Source organism: Oxyura jamaicensis, chromosome 1 (assembly GCF_011077185.1).
Source record: "Oxyura jamaicensis isolate SHBP4307 breed ruddy duck chromosome 1, BPBGC_Ojam_1.0, whole genome shotgun sequence".
Taxonomy (NCBI): Eukaryota; Metazoa; Chordata; class Aves; order Anseriformes; family Anatidae; genus Oxyura; species Oxyura jamaicensis.
In genome coordinates, this window is record NC_048893.1 from 106,237,336 (window position 1) to 106,242,800 (window position 5,465).

The following is a 5,465-nucleotide window of genomic DNA, read 5'->3' on the forward strand; positions in this document are numbered from 1 at the left end:
GTCTTAAACTAACCAACAGGATCATTTCACCATTTATTACACACATAAGAGAGTATACAGGTTGTAAAGGTAAGAAAAGGCAGGAAATTTAGTAATTAAAGACTGCATCACAGTACACCTTAACCTCTGCTACTTACAGCAAACCTTAGCCTGTAATTAGCTGTGTTATTGTAGTAGCACAATACAGAGCCTTTATAGGCACGAGAGAAAGCCCCTGCAGCCAGCAGCTCCCACTCAATCTTTTTCTTGTAGGGCAGATTTCTTGCATCTGCCACCTGAGTCACATTAAGCTGATTGGCACTGACTGAGGACAGAAGGCACAGGCAAGTTAGTGGCCTGGGATGCCCAGCGTGTGCACTGCTGTCCCTGCCTGTTGCTGCCTGGGGAGGCACTCTGCCTGGTGTGTCCCTGCCTTTCCCCTGTGGCTGTGCCATCCTTGCTCTGCAGACAGTTTGGGAAGATTAGGGAATGAGAATATTTCAAGATCTGCTTGATAAGCATTTCCAGTTGTAACTGTGGTGTTAACAGTGGGTGGACCGAACCTCCCTGTGGTGACTTGGCTAAGAGACACAGACTATGCTTACCTTGCTTATAGGAGGCATCTCACTGCCCTCAGGTAGTTTAACTGTTATAAGCCTATTCAAAGGGTTGGACTCCTTAGGCAGGACACTAGGGTTTGCATTTATCATTACTGTGTACTGCTAGCAAATGCATTTCATTCCCTGTTCTCTTTTCATCTGCCAATATGCTATAAGAGCAAAGTGTTGTGGAAAATCACTTCATCAGGAAGGAATAAAACTTTGTTGCGAAATTTTCCTTAGAGTAATCCCATAATCTGGCAGTTCTTTGAAGGAGTCGTGCATCTATAATATGCAGCCATCTCATTGCTAGGGAACACAGCTTGCCTGTAATGACTGTACGATGTTAAATTTAAGCTTAAACAAGACTGTTGTAACTGTTGCTTCTGTATGACAATGTCTTCTTATTTGGATTTCAAAGGATTGTAATATTAAATTGTTTAAAAATAGCATTTATTGTCTCCAGAAATAATGCTGCCATCCTCGGATTTTAAAGTGCTGCTTGCAGTACTTTGTCTTCTGAAGGTTTGTCAGCTTTTCCATCACAGACCCTGCTGAACGGCATACGGAGTAGGAATTATTATCTTCAGCCAGCTGAAATGGCAAATAAGGTGAAATTTTCATTCTTCCTACTTGTGAAGTTATATCAATTGTTTTTTTTTTTTTTTTTTTGGTGTTTTTTTCTTTCTCTTTTTTTTTTTTTTTTTTTTTTTTTTTTTGGTGGTGGCATTGGTAACACCATATGCTACCCAGTTCTTGAAATATTTTGAAATCTTCTCAATCTTCTCCAGGTTTCTGATGACCCAAGTATTTAAAAGTAGTGGGTAACTAGCAGGGGCATGGAAAATGTAAGAGAAGAAACATAACACCCAACTTCTTTTGCAGACCCAACTCATTGGGACTACAATCCCACATAGTTGTGGGAGAAAAACAAGAGCTCTGCCTGCATGATCTCCTGCACCTCTGGCCAGCAAGGAGGGCTATTGGAGAGAATAGAGGTATTGCTTCCCTTTTCTTTCCACGCAACATGAAAACCAAGGGGGAGAAGGGGGGGAATGAGTTCCTAATGTGCCCAAGGCAGAGAAAGCTATTTAGTGCTCATCTGTATGTAACTGGGTTTGCCAACATGGCTTTAGCCAGTGGGGCTATTTCTGTACATGTAAAAGTGCAAAACCTAATTTAGATGGGCGAATGAAATTTCCTTGTTGGTATAGCTTAGATCAGTTCTCAGAATAGAATAAAGGACTTAGGTCAGTATAAATGCTTCTTCATTAGGATTTTTTCTGTTACAGCTATAACAAATTGGGTTGTGTTTTTCTTTTCCATGTTCTTCTATGACATTACTATGCCAGCAATGCTTTTAAGAGCAAGCCTTACTTAGGCAGGTCTTGTGGGAGTCTGTCAAACACCCCCTAGCAAAAGCAAACAAGCTTTCACTAGTCAGACGCGTAGGCAGACCCAAAGCAAGAGGAGAACTGGCTGGCTACAATATTCATCAGGCTCCACTGAAGGATAACATGAAGTAGGTTTAGGCCACTTGACATTCAGGATGTCAGAAACACAGGTAGATGGAAAAACCCATGACCATGTGAATTGTGCAAAAAGCAGCTAAACAGCATGCCTGCAAGTTAAAAATTCTCCCCAAGAGTCTCAAAGACATATGTGCCAAACACTTATCTTTTTGTAGTTCAGGTCTTGAATAGAAAATTATTTCCATTCTTTGAAGCACTTTTCTGGCACCCAACTAAAACTGAATGCAAATGGCAGAATACATTTTCCTGGCACTGAAAATATCCATAATCTTTTTGTTCTACACTACACAGTTCCCTGCACTGCTCCACAACAGGCCAGAGCATCACGGACTGCAGAGCTGGGGCTGTCTGGATAATAACACTGGGTCAGACCTCACTCTTCAACCCAGTTCTGTCAAAGGACCTTCAATTGTCACTGACATTAAGAAAAATGTTTTTCCCCCAGAACTGACAGCTGGAAACACCTGGATAGTAAGTACAGCAACTTTACGCAATTGTATTTTCTCTTCTCTGACACATTGTTCCTCATCTGGCCAAGTCACTAAATCAAGTGTCTGCTGGAGACAATAAACTAGATTTTGATTTAATTAAGGTCTTTGTACTGTTGCCATGGCAAAGCTGTTTGGGCTGAATGACTGGGACCTGTCCACTATTCTTGAAAGTTACGCTTTATTCATCCTTACAAGCACCTTTGTTACTGCACATTAGGTAGTCTGCAGTCACCAGATCAACCATTTCCAACGGAGAGCCTTCCCCTGGTATCTTTAGGTAATATAGTGTGCATGCCTTGGCTTTATTTTTCATTATTTGAACACAAAATTTGCATACTACCAAGGAGAATGTGTCTTGAGAGAAAACAACAGAATGTAGAATCAATAACTCCAAATGCACAGATTATTTTGGAGCTCAGATCAACTTCATCCTGGCCGTGGGGTGTGTACGATTCTGTGTGGCTGCCCACCTAGTGTGTTTCAATGGGTTTGTGCTTCACCAGCAGCCCCAGAGCCTGGAGAGAGATGCTGCCTTGCAAACCACTGGCACTGAGATGACATTATAAGCTTACTTTAAATCAGCTGCTCTTGCCACAATCTTCATCTTCTCCTTCAAGTCTTTACTGATTCCTCAGTCCTAGAAAGACACGGGTGCCTGCAGCAGGATGGTGCCAGCCTCTGCCCCCTCTGTGTTTTGCCCGCAGGCAGGGCTCTCGCCTTCACTGGTTGCAGTTGAAGCTATCATGCAGTGCAGACTTAAATACTAACAATCTACTGATTTTTAAAGCCAGACCAACAGGAATCTAATTTAAAACCTGGGATACAGTTGTAAGTATTGTGACTTAGACTTACCAATGCCTGTGTCTGTATGGGGGTAATATCTGTTACTTCAGATTGAGCTTTGGGAACAGGCTTATACAAAATTTTGTCCCGGTAAAAAAATAGAAACATTAACTCTGAAGTGCTTGGCTTTTGCTAGGTTGTACCAGATTTGAAATTATTTAATGCTAATTTTTTACATGTAATGCCTACAACCTTCTTGTCTGCCAGGCATCTGTTTAGTGTCCCCTTGGATCTGCTCCAGCTGGACCTGAATTCAGATATCACTCTGGGCACTCTCCTCTCTGACATCAACTATTTTTCCTTCGAAAGTGAAGATAAATAAAATTATAAATTAAAAGAATCAAGAGGAAACATGCAGAGATTTTTTAATCTTTTTGTTTTTGTTTTTTTGATTCATCAAAGGCAGCTGAGTCCCTCTAGTGCTTCTGTGTTGTGTTCTGCACTTGTTCCAGGAGGAAGGTAAAGGGAAATGGAAAACTTCACTCTTCATTATCCTAGCATATACCCAAATGTGTATGTTGGTGCACTGGGAGAGAAAAAGGAGATGGGCGTTGCATTGCATTTAATTCTCTTCTAAATCTTTCTGATTGTGAAATCCAAAGCCAATATCTGGTATATGTTTCAATAGTTTTCACAATTAATAAGTCTATGTAAAGGTGCTTTTTTTTGTTGTTGTTTGTTTGTTTGTTTTCCTTCACTTGTGGATTTCATCTGCAGATAACAGTTTTACCTGTATGAAAATCTAATCACAGTTTGGTCTCTGGAATGTAGGAAGGACAACTTTGTCTTTGCTCCACCACTCAGATACCCTTTTAGAGACACCAGGGTGGTAGTAATTCGGTGTTCTGCAAATAACTAAGGAATTCAAAAATATACCTAAAATCATTGCTGCAAGTATTTTATTTATTTTTTTAATAAAGGATACGTTTGCTTAAAACACAACAACATAATTGAGAAATCAAATATTTAAACTGTAGCCAACCAATTACATTAAGCATTATTGGTCATCCCAAGCATCTAGATACCAGCATGCCTAAACATGAACCCCTGATAAATTCCAAACATTAATGCAGTTAATTCAACATGTAATTAAGATCCAGATTCAACAAAAGAAGGCAAGCTTTTATTTTGTGTCTCTAAGGTTTACTCAGTGCTGTCTTAAATAATGATGGGTGTAAGCATGAGCTTATACACCCTGTTGAATGACAGCTGTAACCACATGGCCATTTTTCTTTTATTAAAGTGGCTACAGACAAGGCCCAACAGTTTTGTGTCTTGATTTAAAGAGTACCTCATGGTTTTGCAGCTTAAATGAATTATTCAAATCTCTTAGTCTGCAAAAGTGGATCATATGTGCAAGAAGCATATGGGCTGTAGTAGGTTGTGATTGGTATCTATGTAACTTTGAAGTCATTTCTAATATAAATAAATGATGTCCTGTTGATGTCAGGTTTAGCCACCTCCCATCTGACAGAAATTGCAGAATGACCCACTTTTTTTCTTCTTATCTGTGTCTTCAGTGTCTTTGTGTAGTGCTCTTTTGTGATACAACAGCACACAGATTTTCCTGCCAGAGTCCAGATGTCAGAAAATTTCAGTAGACAGAATGAGAAAAACAGTATTGCATTGTTTTAAAGCTTCATATTTTTAGTTGGCATTTGCTTTGAATTATAATAGAAAATTAGAAAAGTTTCTCCATTAACGTGTTTTGCTTCACAGAGAAATTTTTAATCCAAACAACCGAACTTCAGTTCAGTCCTTATAGCTAATATCATCTCAGTTTTCTTACATGAAAATCTTATAAAGTGGCAGTATTTATTTAATTTGCCTGTCAGAAGACAGGCATATTGCCTTAGTTATACTGAAAAATATATTGGTGCACAATTAAAACAACCAGTGCTTTCAGCTTGCCTGATTGTAATCTCTACCATATGACTTTGCTCTTTCCCCTGTACTGGAACAACCAGCTCCTTTCTGTACTTGTAGGAAAATATGTTATATCTGAGTGCAACTAATGTTGG

At 39.5% G+C, this 5,465-nt stretch overlaps 1 long non-coding RNA gene across 1 annotated transcript; it reads left to right on the forward strand.

Moving 5' to 3' along the window:
- The first annotated feature begins 1,050 nt into the window (after positions 1 to 1,050).
- On the forward strand, positions 1,051 to 2,777 carry LOC118167892. Its single transcript, XR_004751282.1, has 3 exons — positions 1,051 to 1,189; positions 1,464 to 1,576; positions 2,402 to 2,777. It is a non-coding gene; the product is annotated as an uncharacterized LOC118167892 (long non-coding RNA).
- The last annotated feature ends 2,688 nt before the right edge of the window (positions 2,778 to 5,465 follow it).